General features: G+C 39.9%; 2 long non-coding RNA genes across 9 annotated transcripts; one reads left to right on the top strand and one right to left on the bottom strand.

The window, feature by feature from the left end:
- Positions 1 to 15220: 15220 nt before the first annotated feature.
- On the bottom strand, positions 15221 to 21830 carry LOC127312563 (uncharacterized). Of its 8 annotated transcripts, none has more exons than XR_011748177.1 (5): positions 21700 to 21830; positions 17469 to 21588; positions 16836 to 16967; positions 15987 to 16125; positions 15221 to 15903 (listed from the first exon to the last, which is right to left on the bottom strand). It is a non-coding gene; the product is annotated as an uncharacterized lncRNA (long non-coding RNA). The 8 variants fall into 8 exon arrangements; XR_011748179.1 differs by lacking the exon at positions 16836 to 16967 and having other exon boundaries at positions 17469 to 17984; positions 18059 to 21588; XR_011748178.1 differs by lacking the exon at positions 16836 to 16967 and having other exon boundaries at positions 17469 to 17970; positions 18059 to 21588.
- Positions 15801 to 17472, top strand: LOC127312564 (uncharacterized). Its single transcript, XR_007858434.2, has 3 exons — positions 15801 to 15920; positions 16112 to 16254; positions 17334 to 17472. It is a non-coding gene; the product is annotated as an uncharacterized lncRNA (long non-coding RNA).
- Positions 21831 to 22218: the final 388 nt, after the last annotated feature.

The raw sequence follows: 22218 nt of genomic DNA, 5'->3' as shown, positions 1-22218 counted from the left end.
ATCCAATTGATGAAGTTACCGTACTATGCCCGGTGAATGTTATTTATGTTGAAAGCTTGTCATTGTTATGTTTGGAGAATGGTAAAACATGATTCAAAATGCAATCCAAAAGAAACATGTGGAGCTTAAGGGGCATGATTTAGACAACACCCATCTTGTGAAAAATGTCATTGACATTTCTTGTAGGAATACGGTTTCTATGTTAGACATCATCCAGTTATCAAGTGGCAGTGCTAGTAGTTCAGGTGTTCAACATGTCACTGGAAAGTATTTAGTTTTGCAACGAGAAATTTCGTAACTTATTTTTGATTCGTTTAGTGGGATGTTTGATCATGGCCAACAATGGTATTCTAAAAACCTATTCATGCACCACATTTAGCGCTCTCCGCATCGAGGATTTTCCACCCATCAAAGTTGCATCCTTGCGGAATCTGGTGATGCACGCTATGAGACGCCCATTCCTTTCCTTGGATAATTACCCTCAAATCTCGATCAACACCATTTCCTACTTCATGATCGAGAAGCCTGGTTTGGCAAATGTGGAGTGATGTCTACGGGTGCTTCTATTCTTGTAGACAGTGTTGGGCCTCCAAGAGCAGAGGTTTGTAAAACAGAAGCAAGGTTTCCCTTAAGTGGATCACCCAAGGTCTATCGAACTCAGGGAGTAAGAGGTCAAAGATATCCCTCTCAAGCAACCCTGCAACCACAAAGCAAGAAGTGTCTTGTGTCCCCAACACACCTAATACACTTGTCAGATGTATAGGTGCACTAGTCCGGCGAAGAGATAGTGAAATACAGGTGGTATGAATATATATGAGCAGTAGTAACGGCACCAGAAAATAGCTTGATGCTACAACTGGCGTGTGGTTGATGGTGGTAATATTGCAGGCAGTACAGATGCAGTAGAACAGTAAACAAGCGATGATTGCAGTATTTGGGAACAAGGCCTAGGGATTATACTTTCACTAGTGGACACTCTCAACATTGATCACATAATAGGACTACTCTACACTCTCTTGTTGGATGATGAACACCACTAATTGTGTAGGATTACACGAACCCTCAATGCCGGAGTTAACAAGCTCCACAATATTCGATATTCATGTTTAAATAACCTTAGAGTGCACGATAGATCAACACAACTACACGAAGTACTAACATAGCATGCACACTGTCACCATCACACTATGAAGGAGGCATAGATCACATCAATACTATCATAGCAATAATTAACTTCATAATCTACAAGAGATTACAATCATAACCTACGCCAAGTACTACATGATGCACACACCGTCACCATTACACCGTGGAGGAGGAATAGACTACTTTAATAACATCACTAGAGTAGCACATAGATGATATTCAACTAGATCACATAAAGAGAGAGATGAACCACATAGCTACAGCGGAGCCCTCAGCCCCGGGGGTGAATTACTCCCTCCTCATCATGGAGACAGCGATGGCGGTGAAGATGGCGGTGGAGACGGCGGTGGAGATGACTCCGGGGGCAATTCCCCGTCCCGGCAGGGTGCCGGAACAGAGACTTCTGTCCCCCGAATTGGAGTTTCGCGATGGCGGCGGCTCTGGAGGGTTTTCTCTGGTTTCGTCAAGCGGTGTCGAGGAATTAGGTCAGGAGGCTTCAAATAGGCGAAGAGGCGGAGTCGGAGGGGCCACGGGGGACCCACACACTAGGGGGGCGCCCCCCCTTGGCCGCGCCGCCCTGTGGGGTGGGGCCCCCTGGCTCCCCTCTGGCCCTTCTTCGGTGCTCTGGAAGCTTCCGGGCAAAATAAGATATTGGGCGTTGATTTCGTCCGATTCCGAGAATATTTCCTTACTAGGATTTCTGAAACCAAAAACAGCAGAAAACAGGAACTGGCACTTTGGCATATCGTCAATAGGTTAGTTCCGGAAAATGCATAATAATGACATAAAGTATGTATAAAACATGTAGATATTGTCATAAAACAAGCATGGAACATAAGAAATTATCGATACGTCGGAGACGTATCAGCATCCCCAAGCTTAGTTCCTACTCGTCCTCGAGTAGGTAAACGATAACAAAGATAATTTCTGAAGTGACATGCTACCAACATAATCTTGATCATACTATTGTAAAGTATATGAGATGAATGCAGCGATTCAAGACAATGGTAATGCAATGAGTAAACAACTGAATCATATAGCAAAGACTTTTCATGAATAATACTTTCAAGACAAGCATCAATAAGTCTTGCATAAGAGTTAACTCTTAAAGCAATAAATTCAAAGTAAAGGCATTGAAACAACACAAAGGAAGATTAAGTTTCAGCGGTTGCTTTCAACTTGTAACATTTATATCTCATGGATAGTTGTCAATGCAAAGTAATATAACAAGTGCAATATGCAAGTATGTAAGAATCAATGCACAGTTCACACAAGTGTTTGCTTCTAAGATAGAGAGAAATGGGTAAACTAACTCAACATAAAAGTAGAAGAAAGGCCCTTCGCAGAGGGAAGCATTGATTGCTATGTTTGTGCTAGAGCTTTGGTTTTGAAAACATCAAGAGAGCATAAAAGTAAAGTTTTGGGAGGTGTATGTTGTTGTCAACGAATGGTAGTGGGCACTCTAACCCCCTTGCCAGACAGACTTTCAAAGAGCGGCTCCCATGAAACATTTTTATTTTTGGGTGGCACTCCTTCCAACCTTTACTTTCACAAACCATGGCTAACCGAATCCTCGGGTGCCTGCCAACAATCTCATACCATGAAGGAGTGCCTTTTTATTTTAGTTTTATTATGATGACACTCCTCCCCACCTTTGCTTTCTCAAGCCATGGCTAACCGAATCCTCGGGTGCCATCCAACAATCACATACCATGGAGGAGTGTCTATTTTCGTAACATTATGAAGGTTAATTAATTTGGGACTGGGAATCCCATTGCCAGCTCTTTTTGCAAAATTATTGGATAAGCGGATGAAGTCACTAGTCCATTGGTGAAAGTTGCCCAACAAGATTGAAAGATAAACACCACATACTTTCTCATGAGCTATAAAACATTGACACAAATAAGAGGTAATAACTTTTGAAGTGTTTAAAGATAGCACTCAAGCAATTTACTTTGGAATGGCAGAGAAATACCATGTAGTAGGTAGGTATGGTGGACACAAATGGCATAGTTTTGGCTCAAGGATTTTGGATGCATGAGAAGTGATCCTTCTCAATACAAGGCTTAGGCTAGCAAGGTTATTTGAAACAAACACAAGTATGAACTAGTACAGCAAAACTCACATAAAAGACATATTGTAAGCATTATAAGACTCTATACCGTCTTCCTTGTTGTTCAAACCCTTACTAGAAATTATCTAGACCTTAGAGAGACCAATTATGCAAACCAAATTTTAGCAAGCTCTATGTATTTCTTCACTAATAGGTGCAAAGTATATGATGCAAGAGCCTAAACATGAGCACAACAATTGCCAAGTATCAAGTTATTCAAGACATCATACCAATTACTACATGTTGCATTTCCCGTTTCCAACCATATAACAATTAACGAAGCAGTTTCAACCTTCGCCATGAATACTAGAAGCTAAGAACACATGTGTTCATATGAACCAGCGGAGCGTGTCTCTCTCCCACACAAGCATTTATTCAAACAAAACAAAAATAAAAACAAACAGACGCTCCAAGTAAAGTGCATAAGATGTGACCGAATAAAAATATAGTTTCAAGGGAGGAACCTGATAATTTGTCGATGAAGAAGGGGATGCCTTGGGTATCCCCAAGCTTAGATGCTTGAGTCTTCTTGAAATATGCAGGGATGAACCACCGGGGCATCCCCAAGCTTAGAGCTTTCACTCTCCTTGATCATATTGTATCATCCTCCTCTCTTGACCCTTGAAAACTTCCTCCACACCAAACTCAAAACAAACTCATTAGAGGGTTAGTGCATAATCAAAAACTCACATGTTCAGAGGTGACACAATCATTCTTAACACTTCTGGACATTGCTCAAAGCTACTGGAAGTTAATGGAACAAAGAAATCCATCCCACATAGCAAAAGAAGCAATGCGAAATAAAAGGCAGAATCTGTCAAAACAGAATAGTCCGTAAAGACGAATTTTAAAGAGGCACCAGACTTGCTCAAATGAAAATGCTCAAATTTAATGAAAGTTGCGTACATATCTGAGGATCGCTCACGTAAATTGGCATAATTTTCTGAGTTACCTACAGAGAATTAGGCCCAGATTCGTGACAGCAAGAAATCTGTTTCTGCGCAGTAATCCAAATCTAGTATGAACCTTACTATCAAAGACTTTACTTGGCAGAACAATGCAATAAAATAAAGATAAGGAGAGGTTGCTAGAGTAGTAACAACTTCCAAGATACAAATATAAAACAAAAGTACTGTAGTAAAATAAATACATGGGTTATCTCCCAAGAAGTTCTTTCTTTATAGCCGTTAAGATGGGCTCAACAGTTTTAATGATGCACTAGCAAGACATAGTATTTGAAGCAAAAGAGAGCATCAAGAGGCAAATTCAAAACAAATTTAAGCCTAACATACTTCCTATGAACAGGAATCTTGTAAATAAACAAGTTCATGAAGAGCAAAGTAACAAGCATAGGAAGATAGAACAAGTGTAGCTTCAAAAATTTCAGCACATAGAGAGGTGTTTTAGTAACATGAAAATTTCTACAACCATATTTTCCTCTCTCATAATAATGTCCAGTAGCCTCATGAGCAAACTCAACAATATAACTATCACATAAAGCATTCTTATCATGAGTCTCATGCATAAAATTATTACTCTCCACATAAGCATAATCAATTTTATTAGTTGTAGTGGGAGCAAATTCAACAAAGTAGCTATCATTATTATTATCATCATCAAATATAGGAGGCATATTGTAATCATAATCAAATTTATCCTCCATAACAGGTGGCACCAAAAGACCACTATCATTATAATCATCATAAATATGAGGCAAAGTATCATCGAAGTAAATTTTTCCTCAATGCTTGGGGGACTAAAAATATCATGCTCATCGAAACCAGCTTCCCCAAGCTTAAAATTTTCCATATCATTAGCAACAATGGTGTTCAAAGTATTCATACTAATATGTTCCATGGGTTTTTTAATTTTCGCATCAAACCATCCATGTCTTAATTCAGGAAATAGAATAAAAAGCTCCATGTTGCTTTCCATTATGCCAAACTAGTGTAAAACAAGAAACAAAAAGATGCAATTGCAGGATCTAAAGGAAATAGCATCGAGTACTTACAACGGCGCCGGAAAATAGCTTAGTAGCCGAGATCCGGAGTGTGAGTACCTTTTACCTTTCCTCCCAGGCAACGGCGCCATAAAAGTGCTTGCTGCCCAGGACTGGCGCGTGGTTGACGAGGGAGGAAATGGTGTAGCTTTCCTTCGTTCCCCGGCAACGGCGCCAGAAAAGTGCTTGATGTCTACGGGTGCTTCTATTCTTGTAGACAGTGTTGGGCCTCCAAGAGCAGAGGTTTGTAGAACAGCAGCAAGGTTTCCCATAAGTGGATCACCCAAGGTTTATCGAACTCAGGGAGGAAGAGGTCAAAGATATCCCTCTCAAGCAACCCTGCAACCACAAAGCAAGAAGTCTCTTGTGTCCCCAACACACCTAATACACTTGTCAGATGTATAGGTGCACTAGTTCGGCGAAGAGATAGTGAAATACAGGTGGTATGAATATATATGAGCAGTAGTAACGGCACCAGAAAATAGCTTGATGCTACAACTGGCGTGTGGTTGATGGTGGTAATATTGCAGGCAGTACAGATGCAGTAGAACAGTAAACAAACGATGATTGCAGTATTTGGGAACAAGGCCTAGGGATTATACTTTCACTAGTGGACACTCTCAAAATTGATCACATAATAGGACTACTCTACACTCTCTTGTTGGATGATGAACACCACTAATTGTGTAGGATTACACGAACCCTCAATGCCGGAGTTAACAAGCTCCACAATATTCGATATTCATGTTTAAATAACCTTAGAGTGCACGATAGATCAACACAACTACACGAAGTACTAACATAGCATGCACACTGTCACCATCACACTATGAAGGAGGCATAGATCACATCAATACTATCATAGCAATAATTAACTTCATAATCTACAAGAGATTACAATCATAACCTACGCCAAGTACTACACGATGCACACACCGTCACCATTACACCGTGGAGGAGGAATAGACTACTTTAATAACATCACTAGAGTAGCACATAGATGATATTCAACTAGATCACATAAAGAGAGAGATGAACCACATAGCTACAGCGGAGCCCTCAGCCCCGGGGGTGAATTACTCCCTCCTCATCATGGAGACAGCGATGGCGGTGAAGATGGCGGTGGAGATGACTCCGGGGGCAATTCCCCGTCCCGGCAGGGTGCCGGAACAGAGACTTCTGTCCCCCAAATTGGAGTTTCGCGATGGCGGCGGCTCTGGAGGGTTTTCTCTGGTTTCGTCAAGCGGTGTCGAGGAATTAGGTCAGGAGGCTTCAAATAGGCGAAGAGGCGGAGTCGGAGGGGCCACGGGGGACCCACACACTAGGGGGGCGCCCCCCTTGGCCGCGCCGCCCTGTGGGGTGGGGCCCCCTGGCTCCCCTCTGGCCCTTCTTCGGTGCTCTGGAAGCTTCCGGGCAAAATAAGATATTGGGCGTTGATTTCGTCCGATTCCGAGAATATTTCCTTACTAGGATTTCTGAAACCAAAAATAGCAGAAAACAGGAACTGGCACTTGGGCATCTCGTCAATAGGTTAGTTCCGGAAAATGCATAATAATGACATAAAGTATGTATAAAACATGTAGATATTGTCATAAAACAAGCATGGAACATAAGAAATTATCGATACGTCGGAGACGTATCAGCATCCCCAAGCTTAGTTCCTACTCGTCCTCGAGTAGGTAAACGATAACAAAGATAATTTCTGAAGTGACATGCTACCAACATAATCTTGATCATACTATTGTAAAGTATATGAGATGAATGCAGCGATTCAAGACAATGGTAATGCAATGAGTAAACAACTGAATCATATAGCAAAGACTTTTCATGAATAATACTTTCAAGACAAGCATCAATAAGTCTTGCATAAGAGTTAACTCTTAAAGCAATAAATTCAAAGTAAAGGCATTGAAACAACACAAAGGAAGATTAAGTTTCAGCGGTTGCTTTCAACTTGTAACATTTATATCTCATGGATAGTTGTCAATGCAAAGTAATATAACAAGTGCAATATGCAAGTATGTAAGAATCAATGCACAGTTCACACAAGTGTTTGCTTCTAAGATAGAGAGAAATGGGTAAACTAACTCAACATAAAAGTAGAAGAAAGGCCCTTCGCAGAGGGAAGCATTGATTGCTATGTTTGTGCTAGAGCTTTGGTTTTGAAAACATCAAGAGAGCATAAAAGTAAAGTTTTGGGAGGTGTATGTTGTTGTCAACGAATGGTAGTGGGCACTCTAACCCCCTTGCCAGACAGACTTTCAAAGAGCGGCTCCCATGAAACATTTTTATTTTTGGGTGGCACTCCTTCCAACCTTTACTTTCACAAACCATGGCTAACCGAATCCTCGGGTGCCTGCCAACAATCTCATACCATGAAGGAGTGCCTTTTTATTTTAGTTTTATTATGATGACACTCCTCCCCACCTTTGCTTTCTCAAGCCATGGCTAACCGAATCCTCGGGTGCCGTCCAACAATCACATACCATGGAGGAGTGTCTATTTTCGTAACATTATGAAGGTTAATTAATTTGGGACTGGGAATCCCATTGCCAGCTCTTTTTGCAAAATTATTGGATAAGCGGATGAAGTCACTAGTCCATTGGTGAAAATTGCCCAACAAGATTGAAAGATAAACACCACATACTTTCTCATGAGCTATAAAACATTGACACAAATAAGAGGTAATAACTTTTGAAGTGTTTAAAGATAGCACTCAAGCAATTTACTTTGGAATGGCAGAGAAATACCATGTAGTAGGTAGGTATGGTGGACACAAATGGCATAGTTTTGGCTCAAGGATTTTGGATGCATGAGAAGTGATCCTTCTCAATACAAGGCTTAGGCTAGCAAGGTTATTTGAAACAAACACAAGTATGAACTAGTACAGCAAAACTCACATAAAAGACATATTGTAAGCATTATAAGACTCTATACCGTCTTCCTTGTTGTTCAAACCCTTACTAGAAATTATCTAGACCTTAGAGAGACCAATTATGCAAACCAAATTTTAGCAAGCTCTATGTATTTCTTCACTAATAGGTGCAAAGTATATGATGCAAGAGCCTAAACATGAGCACAACAATTGCCAAGTATCAAGTTATTCAAGACATCATACCAATTACTACATGTTGCATTTCCCGTTTCCAACCATATAACAATTAACGAAGCAGTTTCAACCTTCGCCATGAATACTAGAAGCTAAGAACACATGTGTTCATATGAACCAGCGGAGCGTGTCTCTCTCCCACACAAGCATTTATTCAAACAAAACAAAAATAAAAACAAACAGACGCTCCAAGTAAAGTGCATAAGATGTGACCGAATAAAAATATAGTTTCAAGGGAGGAACCTGATAATTTGTCGATGAAGAAGGGGATGCCTTGGGTATCCCCAAGCTTAGATGCTTGAGTCTTCTTGAAATATGCAGGGATGAACCACCGGGGCATCCCCAAGCTTAGAGCTTTCACTCTCCTTGATCATATTGTATCATCCTCCTCTCTTGACCCTTGAAAACTTCCTCCACACCAAACTCAAAACAAACTCATTAGAGGGTTAGTGCATAATCAAAAACTCACATGTTCAGAGGTGACACAATCATTCTTAACACTTCTGGACATTGCTCAAAGCTACTGGAAGTTAATGGAACAAAGAAATCCATCCCACATAGCAAAAGAAGCAATGCGAAATAAAAGGCAGAATCTGTCAAAACATAATAGTCCGTAAAGACGAATTTTAAAGAGGCACCAGACTTGCTCAAATGAAAATGCTCAAATTTAATGAAAGTTGCGTACATATCTGAGGATCGCTCACGTAAATTGGCATAATTTTCTGAGTTACCTACAGAGAATTAGGCCCAGATTCGTGACAGCAAGAAATCTGTTTCTGCGCAGTAATCCAAATCTAGTATGAACCTTACTATCAAAGACTTTACTTGGCAGAACAATGCAATAAAATAAAGATAAGGAGAGGTTGCTAGAGTAGTAACAACTTCCAAGACACAAATATAAAACAAAAGTACTGTAGTAAAATAAATACATGGGTTATCTCCCAAGAAGTTCTTTCTTTATAGCCGTTAAGATGGGCTCAGCAGTTTTAATGATGCACTCGCAAGAAATAGTATTTGAAGCAAAAGAGAGCATCAAGAGGCAAATTCAAAACAAATTTAAGCCTAACATGCTTCCTATGAAAAGGAATCTTGTAAATAAACAAGTTCATGAAGAGCAAAGTAACAAGCATAGGAAGATAGAACAAGTGTAGCTTCAAAAATTTCAGCACATAGAGAGGTGTTTTAGTAACATGAAAATTTCTACAACCATATTTTCCTCTCTCATAATAATGTCCAGTAGCATCATGAGCAAACTCAACAATATAACTATTACATAAAGCATTCTTATCATGAGTCTCATGCATAAAATTATTACTCTCCACATAAGCATAATCAATTTTATTAGTTGTAGTGGGAGCAAATTCAACAAAGTAGCTATCATTATTATTATCATCATCAAATATAGGAGGCATATTGTAATCATAATCAAATTTATCCTCCATAACAGGTGGCACCAAAAGACCACTATCATTATAATCATCATAAATAGGAGGCAAAGTATCATCGAAGTAAATTTTTCCTCAATGCTTGGGGGACTAAAAATATCATGCTCATCGAAACCAGCTTCCCCAAGCTTAGAATTTTCCATATCATTAGCAACAATGATGTTCAAAGTATTCATACTAATATGTTCCATGGGTTTTTTAATTTTCGCATCAAACCATCTATGTCTTAATTCAGGAAATAGAATAAAAAGCTCCATGTTGCTTTCCATTATGCCAAACTAGTGTAAAACAAGAAACAAAAAGATGCAATTGCAGGATCTAAAGGAAATAGCTTCGAGTACTTACAACGGCGCCGGAAAATAGCTTAGTAGCCGAGATCCGGAGTGTGAGTACCTTTTACCTTTCCTCCCCGGCAACGGCGCCATAAAAGTGCTTGCTGCCCAGGACTGGCGCGTGGTTGACGAGGGAGGAAATGGTGTAGCTTTCCTTCGTTCCCCGGCAACGGCGCCAGAAAAGTGCTTGATGTCTACGGGTGCTTCTATTCTTGTAGACAGTGTTGGGCCTCCAAGAGCAGAGGTTTGTAGAACAGCGGCAAGGTTTCCCTTAAGTGGATCACCCAAGGTTTATCGAACTCAGGGAGGAAGAGGTCAAAGATATCCCTCTCAAGCAACCCTGCAACCACAAAGCAAGAAGTCTCTTGTGTCCCCAACACACCTAATACACTTGTCAGATGTATAGGTGCACTAGTTCGGCGAAGAGATAGTGAAATACAGGTGGTATGAATATATATGAGCAGTAGTAACGGCACCAGAAAATAGCTTGATGCTACAACTGCCGTGTGGTTGATGGTGGTAATATTGCAGGCGATGATGCAGTAGAACAGTAAACAAGCGATGATTGCAGTATTTGGGAACAAGGCCTAGGGATTATACTTTCACTAGTGGACACTCTCAACATTGATCACATAATAGGACTACTCTACACTCTCTTGTTGGATGATGAACACCACTAATTGTGTAGGATTACACGAACCCTCAATGCCGGAGTTAACAAGCTCCACAATATTCGATATTCATGTTTAAATAACCTTAGAGTGCATGATAGATCAACACAACTACACCAAGTACTAACATAGCATGCACACTGTCACCATCACACTATGAAGGAGGCATAGATCACATCAATACTATCATAGCAATAATTAACTTCATAATCTACAAGAGATTACAATCATAACCTACGCCAAGTACTACACGATGCACACACCGTCACCATTACACCGTGGAGGAGGAATAGACTACTTTAATAACATCACTAGAGTAGCACATAGATGATATTCAACTAGATCACATAAAGAGAGAGATGAACCACATAGCTATAGCGGAGCCCTCAGCCCCGGGGGTGAATTACTCCCTCCTCATCATGGAGACAGCGATGGCGGTGAAGATGGCGGTGGAGATGACTCCGGGGGCAATTCCCCGTCCCGGCAGGGTGCCGGAACAGAGACTTCTGTCCCCCGAATTGGAGTTTCGCGACGGCGGCGGCTCTGGAGGGTTTTCTCTGGTTACGTCAAGCGGTGTCGAGGAATTAGGTCAGGAGGCTTCAAATAGGCGAAGAGGCGGAGTCGGAGGGGCCACGGGGGACCCACACACTAGGGGGGCGCGCCCCCCCTTGGCCGCGCCACCCTGTGGGGTGGGGCCCCCCTGGCTCCCCTCTGGCCCTTCTTCGGTGCTCTGGAAGCTTCCGGGCAAAATAAGATATTGGGCGTTGATTTCGTCCGATTCCGAGAATATTTCCTTACTAGGATTTCTGAAACCAAAAACAGCAGAAAACAGGAACTGGCACTTCGGCATCTCGTCAATAGGTTAGTTCCGGAAAATGCATAATAATGACATAAAGTATGTATAAAACATGTAGATATTGTCATAAAACAAGCATGGAACATAAGAAATTATCGATACATCGGAGACGTATCATGGAGCTTCATATCATGGATGCGGTACAACAGAGTGCAGTATCAGAAGTGGAAACAACAACCTCCCTTCTATTTGGTGCCCGTTCGAGTACACAGCGGATCGTAGATAATCCAGCCCTTGCATACCCTATTGTTGGAAGATTTCTCTGATGGTTACATCAAGGGATTGCTTCACCATATGATTTATCATTTTGATATCCCACTTCTCAAGTGTCTAGTAATGTCGAGCTTCACTTGGAATCACCTTGACCTGGTACGTTTGCTGGGTCAAAGGACGATGATTGAGAGCCTCGATCTAGCAAGGGTCATGTTCTCTTCTTATGGTGGCCTAATGGGGGGGGGGGGGGGTACTCCATACCTCTCAGGAGACCATCGAATACCTTGAACTAAGGAAGTGCACATTCAAAGACACTTGGAAGTGTGATAACACACAGTAAGGTAAAATGGTCCTCCCTTCATGGTGAAACTAACACTCTATCATGTAATTGATAGGTAGGATTATCATGATAGTTGCACTAGGTAAATTGGCTACCTTTCAATGCAATTTATGTGAGTTCACCTTGATCCATGATTGAACTAAATAGAGGAATCCATTTTATTATTATCAATATCTCTTATAGTCATGTTCAAATCGCTAGTAACCATAATTAGGCACTGGAAATTCATAATGACATTAACCAGTTCAATTGTTGTATGTGAATATTTTTAAAAAAAATGTTAGATGTGGTGTGTTTCGACAATGTTTGCCTTATTTTCAAGACATACACGAATGTAGTGTCTCATTTATATATGGTTGTACATATTTTTTTTGTTAGCCACTCGGATTTTATTAAACTAGAATTCTGGTATTCTTGTATACACATAATATAGTGGTTGGGTTTGCATATATCAAAAAATGTTGTACACATTACCAGTCTAATATTCTTTTTTATAATTTACCATTTCATATATTAATGAGGTGAATATTTTGCCCTTTTTCATATTTTGTAATTATCAATGGTGTAACGGGTAAATCTAGTAGATGAATTTAATGTACTATGCCTGGTGAATGTTATTTATGTTGAAAGCTTGTCATTGTTATGTTTGGAGAATGGTAAACCATGAGTCAAAATTCAATCCAAAATAAACATGTGGAGCTAAAGGGGCATGATTTAGACAACACCCAGCTTGTGAAAAATGTCATTGACATTTATTGTAGGAATATGGTTTCTATGTTAAAGATCATCTAATTATTAAGTGGCCATGCTGGTAGTTCAGGTGTTCAACATGTCACTGGAAAGGATTTAGATTTGCAACATGGCATTTCCTAACTTATTTTTGGTTCGTCTACTAGGATGTCTAATGATCACCAACAATGGTATTCTAAAAATCTATATAAGATGCACCATATTTAGCGCTCTCCACATCAAGGATTTTACTCCCATCAAAGATGTATCCTTGAGGACTCTGGTGATGCATGCTATGAGACACCCATTACTTTCCTTGGATAATTATCCTCAAATCTCGATCAGTACCATTGCCTACTTCATGTCCGAGAAGCCTGGTTTGGCCAATGTGGATCTTCATATCATGGATGTGGTACATCAAAGTGCAGTATCAGAAGTGGAAACAACAACCTCCCTTCCATTTGGTGCCCGTTCGAGTACATATCGAATCGTACATAATCCATCCCTTGCATACACTATTGTTGGAAGATGTCCCTGATGGTTACTTCAAGGGATTGCTTCACCATATGATTTCTCATTTTGAGCTCTCACTGCTCAAGTGTCTAGTAATGTCGAGTTTCACTTGGAATCACCTTGACCTGGTATGTTTGTTGGGTCAAAGGATGATGCTTGAGAGACTCGATCTGGAAAGGGTCATGTTCTCTTCCTATGGTGGCCTGATGTGGGGTACTCCATACCTGTCAGGAGACCATCGAAGACCTCAGACTGAGGAAGTGCACATTCAAAGACACTTAGAAGTATGATAACACACATTAAAGTAAAATGGTCCTCCCTTAACACTCTATCATGTAATTGATAGGTAAGATTATCATGATAGTTGCATTAGGTAAATTTTCTACCTTCCAATGCAATTTCCTTGAGTTCACCTTGATCCATGATTGCACGAAATAGAGGACTCAATTCTATTGTTATCAATATCTCTCCTAGTCATGTTCATCTCCAGTAACCATAATTGGGCACCAGAAATTCATAATGACATTTACCAATTCAATTCGTATAGGTGAATATATATATTTCTTAAATGTTGGATTGGTGTGTTTTGACAATGCTTCCCTTTTTTGGAAGACATAAACGAAATGTAGTGTGTCATTTACATATGCTTATATAGTTTTTTAGCCATTCAGATTTTATTAAACTGGAATTCTAGTATTCTTGTATATATATAAATAGTGGTAGGATTTACATATTAGGAACAAAATGTCCTATACATTATCAGTCTAATATTGTTTTTTTACTAATTTACCATTTCATATATTAGGGAGGTCAATATTTTTCCCTCTTTTTTATTTCATAATTATCAATGTTGTAACTAGTAAATCTAGTTGATGAAGTTTATCATACTATGATTTTTCAATGTTATTTATGTTGAAAACTTGTCATTGTTATGATTGTAGAATGGTAAAATGTGAGTGAAAATGCAATCCAAAAGAATTATGTGGAGCTTAAGGGACATGATTTAGACAACACCCAGCTTGTGAAAAATGTCATTGACATTTCTTGTTGTGACTAGGAAGATTGCGGCGCGGCGCACGCCGCGCCCGTGTTGTTTATGACGCAGCATTTTTTATATAGAAAACAACGCTTTTTTATTTCAAAAACAGCTGGAGAAACATCGAAAACTCGACCGCGATATTTGGGTTGCTGAAGTACCGCGAAAGTGTCAATGAAATAGGCGACAGGTGGTGGAGTGCTTTTGTTTCTAGATCGTTGGATAAAATATTATAGAAACAAAACAATATATGGGTTGCTGAGGTACCATAGAAGTGCCGGCAAAATAAGCGGTGGATGGTGGAATGCTTTTATTTTCGGTGTTGCTAGAAGAGGAAATGGTAGTATTTCTCCAGCCGAAAGAGGCAACAGGTGATGGAGTAGAAGGAGTAAGTATATTTTTTCGATGTTACCGTAGAAGAACACAACATTATTTTCTCCGAGTAAAAGCACACGATGCGGAAAAATAGTATTAAAATATTTATACCGATAAATTGTTGCAATTTTTTTTCATGCTTTTATATATAGTAAGTTCACAATAAAAAAATAAAGTTTTTATTAACAAAGTAGTGTTAAAATATTACCAAAGCTAACAATTTACAAGCAAAAATTGTCAAGAAAATCCCTGAAACAAAATACAAAAAAGAAGGAAAAGAAAAAATAAATAATGAACTCAAGTCACTGTTCATACTGATAGCAACATAAAAAATAAACTTGGATTTGTTGGAAATAATGTCTATAAAAATTCATCGGGGTAGTTTTCTCATATTTCTGTAAGTAACTCATTACCCCTTTGTTTGAATTATAGTTTTGATTTTATTACATTATTAACTAATTAAAGAAACAAAAAGCATACAACAATGTATGCATCATACGCGCAGGTACGACAGTCCTAATCTGTCATTTTGACTCCACACACGCATGCATCCAGAACACTCTAGCACCCACATCAGATCTCCTTTTCCTTGTTCTCCCGTGACGCTACCGCCGTTGCTTCTGCTCCTCAATTCCGACCGCCGGAGCCATGAATCGACGCATGCAAGAACATTACGATGCTCCCCATGGTCTGCACCTTCTATTCGTGACCACTGCCATGTCTTTCTGACCTTGTCCGCCCTGCAGCCGTTGCTCGGGGAATGGGGCCTCACATCAGCCGAGCCATGAAGCCAAAGAGTCAGAAGCAGAGCTAAATGCGCCACCGCGACATCTTTGGCGATGGTAGCGGCGCCCCCACCCGTCCTGTCGCTTCTCGGCAAAGGCGGCCACAACGATGGTGGAGCCTCTGTTGCCTCTCCACATGCATGGCCGCATCATCAACCGGTTCTTTTAGCGAGGAAGAGAAACATGAGCATGTGTTTTTGGCTTGTTGCCTTTGTTTCTGATGATGTGCTGCTTCTCCTCACTGTACAAAAATCGAAGGTTATATTCTTCACTCGTACCTATCTCATTTATTTACTTACTGGAATTTGTGTTGGTCAATCATACCTATAGAGCTTGATTCTTTTCTCTCCATCTAAACTCTTCATTTTACTGGATTTTATGCTTGTCAATCATACCTATAAAGCTTGATTCTTGTCTTTCCGTCTGAACTCTCCATTCTCTTTATCCAGAGATTATTGACGTTCTGAAAGAGATGCACAATGAGATAATCAAGCAAATGGTGGCAAAAAGGAATCACTCTGAAGAATTACAGAGAGATGATGAAGCAACCGGCGGCAAAAAGAACCAATCTGAAGAATCATAGATAAATTTGGTAGCTCTCTTTTTTGTAATTTTTTTTCTCATATGTTTCGTCTAAGTGGCTAACTCGTTAACCATGCCATTCATACGGATCCTCTAACTTTGAGGAGCAAAGTTAGGTAAGCTACAGTAGCCTAACTTTACTTCTATCAAACCCTATGATCAAAGTTGAAATGATTTAAATTAATTTGTATAATACAAAATAGTGTTATGCATTTAGAGTAATTACGTATAAGAATTTTTTTGGTGTATTAAAATTTAAAATAATTTTTTACATCTACATTAATTACCTAAATTAATTAATTAGGGTACATAAGAGGGTGATTAGGCTACAGTACCCTGACTTCTCTTCCTTCTTTTCCCTGCTTCTCAACGTTAGAGGATCCCGATAGCATTAATTTAATAGCTTTGTATTATGAGAAATTACTTGTTTTTTAAACTATAAACAACCAAACTTTGTGAAAAGGTAACAGAGCCTGCTGAAAGGTAACAGGTCAGTACTGATCTTTAAAAAAAAACACTACTGAAAGCAAATATGAGAAAGGTTAAGAGTAATGCTACACGTACGGACATTTTCTTACAGAAATCACTTACGGACTCAGACTCATCATGTACACAGCAGGCAGGGTGGTTTTTTCCGATTTTTAAGCAAGGAAAGCAAACTGAGCCAACCGATTTCTTCCACATCAGTCCGTAGGTGTTTCCGTAAGCAGTGAATCCGTAAGTCTAGGATTATTGAAAGGATAAATACAGATTGTAAGCTTCAAAAATAGCTGGTTAGCAGCGACAAAACAGATACATGCAGGATATTTATGCTCGGGAAGATGATTTCGTGAACTTTTATCCTTTATCAAAACTTAAACTATGACTGGGACTAAGTACATTCCAAGAAATTATACATAGAATCTTTTTCTTTATTAGATATTAGACATCTAACTTATGGATAAACTGAAAATATCTTGTGTATGTTTGCAAAATCTTATTTAATTTTGAATCGGCAGAATGTTGCCGCCCATTTATTTTCCAGTTTTGCTTCTATTTATACCAAAAGCCAGCATAGACTTTTAACTAACTCGTGGACCTGTGTTCCAGGCAAACAACCGGAGCACTTGAAGAATGGTCATAGGGTACACCCAATCAAAAGAGAAAGAAGAGAAGCCTTACCTGTGGGTATCAAGAGAAGTGGAAACAATCAATGGGCGCCGGGAAACAGGAAAGAGGCCTCACCTACCAGTGAAGGTCACACCTGTAAAGCGAACAGCCTGGCCAGAGAACACCATCTTGTTGTAGAATGAAGAGGAATGGCACGGTGGAAGATGGAGAGCCGGAGCAGATCGAGGTAGTCTGACGGCCAGCTTCAGCCCATCCCATGCGCCATTGCTGCCTCCCGCCTCGCCATTCTCCACCGAGTAGATGGTACGGGTACACCGCCCTCATCTATTGCAAGTATTTTCACACCTTCATTCGCAAAAAAAAGTATTTTCACAGCTTTCGTTGATGTTAGTCCTGAGATAGGAATATAGAACTGTCCATCTGTTGGTATCTTTATCCAGTTGAATGACACCTGTTAGATGAAACAATGACAAAATATACTCTAGAAAAAAACAAAACGAAAACCCAACAATTGAACCTAATCAGAACAGTATTTCTTGATTCACTTCGATAAGTCACCATATATAGAACTTGTCCACATGATATTGCTCAATTTCCATCCAATGTCCATTGAATCCTGCAAGATTGCAACTGGTGAAAGATAGTAAAAGTATATAATTAAAAACCGGTAATTAGGAAAAAGTAGATGTCCCAACTCTCTATACCTAAGCTCATTTGGCACCTTAAAAGCATGCGATTTGCCTTGTATAGCTCTGAGAAGATAATCAAGTATAAAATAATAGCACCATCACATGGAACGGTTTTAATATTGGCACATCTGGTTCAACCGTCTCCACAAAAACCCAGATAATCGCCAGCCTAGAAATGACAGCATGCTAACTCATCAAAATAAACATCTATATGCCACCCACACCTTCAGGTGTGTATCAAAGCTCAAAACCTTTACTGTACCATATATGTTTCTGTATATGTCAATAAACAATTATCCTTTTCCGTTATAGCAGTATTACATAATAGCCTTTCAGGTGTATTATCTTTATATATCTTTTCCCAAGGTTAGAAAAAATATCTGCATTTTCATGAACCACAATTCTTTATGCATTGTTTTTTCTGACATATATCCTAATAAAAATGCTACTTTAAAAAGGTAGGCTTATGCTTGTTCCATTTAGTTTCAGGTTTTGGTAGGCCCTTGTGTGAAAGAAAATGAGTTGCTACAAAAATCTCAAACCTAAAGCTGTAGTTTAATGTAACCAAATAAATTGCAGGGTACAAAACTAATATGCCAATAGGGTAGAATGCCTCTGGTATATGCAATAAACAGTAGTAGTGTGTGATGGGGGTCTTCACAAAATTTAAAATGTTGGATAATACATTGGAAACCGAAGAAGCAAGAGCATGCCCTCTTTTTGTATATCATCAACCAACAAATTTACCGCTAGATGAAAAATCAGAAATAGAGGTGAAAAATAAACATAAATCAATTGTTTAAGCTTGGTTGACATGGAATCCCATCTCTTTGAATAGTAGAATCAGGTAAACTATAAAGGAAAACAAAGAAAAAATAGCTGCACCAATCTAAAAGGTTATCGATCCTATCAAGAAAAGGGGAAAACAACTGTTGAAGTGGTCAGTGAAATTTGAGAAAAAAATTCCATGTCATCTAATAGCACCCAGGAACAATTCAAAAAGTGATACTACAGAAAAAAGAGTAGCGCAGAATTTTGCATACAAAAGACACCAACTAATACATAGAAATTCTGAGATGAAGAGGATAGGTATGTACAGAATATGATGGTCTGCAAATCGTAACAGCAGTCTTATCAACCTGATGTTACTCTTTGATGCCATTAGAGACCTAGAACCTCTTGTTTCAGCAAGCATATTTGTAATCGACATATTTACATGACTCCTGGAAGAATTCATGTCGAATGCCCATACAGGTTTTAACATATGAACCAAGAAGCTTAGAAGCTATTTGAGAAGAGAACAGAACATTAATCTCGTCATGCAAAAGATGGTAATATGTTTACCTTGGTGTTCCCTGGCACGGACAATCACAATAAGCCCCAATGAACTCGTACTTGATGAACAGAAAACAGAGCAAAGATTACTTGCAATCAAGCGAGCGTATGCACACATGTATGAAATTGAAATTGTTGGGATGGTCCACTCCATAAAAAAAAGACTTAGACTGCACTGCCCATAGGTCAAAATGAAATTTACTGGAAGGAATATTCTCTGAAGGTCGAGTCTCAAGGAATCTGGCATGATTGTTTTTCTGGGAAACAATGAGTGATAGCTTAGGCTCCCACTTCTCGTCGAGGAACTCTACCTGCATTACTGTATAGCCACCTCTATTGTATAAATAATAGAACATGGCGAAATAAAATAAATACACTGCCTTACTGATTTGTTAAACCTTGCCGGCTTTGTTCAAGCTTGACGTTCTAGCCCCGAGAAACATTCTTTCGCTAACTCCATCTCTGAAATTAACACATGTTATGAGATGGTGAACATGTCATCCAAACTCCATTTTCAGTAGGCAAATGCCAACCAACTGAAGTGTGCCTGGGATTAAGTTTTGCCTATCTTTAATATACATCACTGAGCAAAATGGAATATCAATACCAGCCAATACATTTACACCTTGGTTTTCAATATACCTGCAAAGCAAGGGATTAGCTCGTTATTTGTAGAGTCTTAGCTCCGTAGCTGCATATGTAGATTGCTGTCGACTTATGGTCCACCCAACTATTACCTATACCATTTCTTGATGCTGCAACGGTCGATGCTTTAAGTGCAGATGATAACAATGATTAAAATAAAATACATTATGGAAAGCAACATCAATACCAGCCAATACATTTACACCTTGGTTTTCAATATACCTGCAAAGTAAGGGATTAGCTCGTTATTTTTAGAGTCTTAGCTCCGTAGCTGCATATGTAGATTGCTGTCGACTTATGGTCCACCCAACTATTACCTATACCATTTCTTGATGCTGCAACGATCGATGCTTTAAGTGCAGATGATAACAATGATTAAAATAAAATACATCTCTTACTTTCTTTGCTAAATACTGTCTTGGTAATAAACAAATTTTCTAAAGGCCAGCAATTTTAATATGAGTATGGCGGTGAAAATAGAATGCAGCGTACAACTTTAATGGCATTGGACGTCATGCATCTTTTCGAATAAGAGTAGGAATCATTCCGCAGTTTTTGCTGTGAAGGTATTTCAATAGGAAATGATAGCTCATCCACGATATGACAATGGAAAATAGTCTGCATTGTGGTAGACCTAGAGTGCATCATATCACAACGGAAAAAAAATGTAAGGAACATATGCAGAACGATATTTTGAAATCTCCTGTAGCTTATCGGTCGTGCAATTAGTATTGAATATTTGAATGGACATCAAACCTGCCAATTTATTTTATGCCTGTAGAGGAAGTAACTAAATTCATCATGATTGATGAGATCATTATGTCATGGAAGGAAGTTGGACTTCATTGGTAGCACCAGCTCTTTCATTGCATCCATTCTTTTTATTGGCAAAGCATGTTTTTAGTTAAGAAGAGAAAATGAGACTTCAGTTAACGAAACACCAAACCAAATAAGAGAGTAAAAAGGTAAAAAAAAACCAGGAGATCTTGCTGGCCACACAAATGACACAAGAAAGGGGAGAAAGGGAGACAATTAAGGAGGCAGTGGTGCATCTGACTGGTAATACCACCCGGCACTTCAGGTTCCCAGCAGCACCAGTGCAGGCTGGTTCTTCCAATGAAGAAAAAAGTTGAAAAAGAGACACAGATAAAAAGGATGGAAGAGGAATCAGGCAGCACTACTTGAGAAGCTTGATCACTTACCGATGCTGTGAAGTGGACCGTGATCTTGAGAGTCTAAAACCTGAAGTCGACTGAATACGGCTTCCAGAACAATAGCGGTTGGAACTATCAAACTGATGAGGTAAGGCCCGGCTGGTGACGAAAAAATTCGGTCTCATGAAGGCTGAAGCTGCCAGTGGACACGTCGCTGTGTCCAGCCCCGCTGCAGCAGACGCAAGGCGGACCAATGGAAAGGGCCTAGGTATGCCGGTAGGCAGCAGGAGGACACGCCGGACACGATTTTAATCTCCCAAGCGGTCCAGCCGAAACGGATCAGAGGCGAGATCAAGGATCGAGTTGTTGGCCTTCAAATTGAAGGGTAGATCAGCCACGATTCATCGAGCCCTGCAAGGAGTTGGGTCGATTAATCGAGCGCTGCAAGAAATTGGGTGAAGATCAAGAGGAAACATGAGAGGAGGAAGAAGGTGGAGGCGAGAATGAGGATGGGCAGCTTACCTGATCCAGTCGACGCCGTCGTGTCATCGACCGCCCGGCGACCTGCTGCACTTGGAGAAGGAGAAGGGGCGAGGAGCGAGAAAGAGGAGGAACGGCCAAGCGACACGCGGATAGAAGAGAGATAGCTAGAACTGCACGCCGCTTTGACCGGGCTGAACTAAATCCAATAAATTTGGAGACCGAGAGTTACGGGTAGAGTTTAGGAAAAAATAAAGCCGGGAGGAGAGATTACCGGATACAACTACACGGGTCCACCGGGAACTTACCGGTTACGATGGATTTTACACGTAAAAAAAACGTAAATGGAAAATCATGAGCGATCTGTTGGAGGAGCAATGAGCGGGTCTACAGTGGAAAACCAGTACGCGTCGCTGGCTGATTGGGGAGGATTGGTACATAAACAGTTCCTAAAACGCTCCCTTTACGGCAGAAGGGGTCAGCTTTTATATAGTTAATAATATGGTTTCTTTGCAAGACATCATCCAGTAATCAAGTGAATGTGCTGCTAGTTCAGGTTTT

The sequence above is a fragment of the Lolium perenne genome, chromosome 7 (genome assembly GCF_019359855.2).
Source record: "Lolium perenne isolate Kyuss_39 chromosome 7, Kyuss_2.0, whole genome shotgun sequence".
NCBI lineage: Eukaryota > Viridiplantae > Streptophyta > Magnoliopsida > Poales > Poaceae > Lolium > Lolium perenne.
Note: the sequence above shows the minus strand (reverse complement) of the source record. Positions and strands in the feature narration are given on the sequence as shown.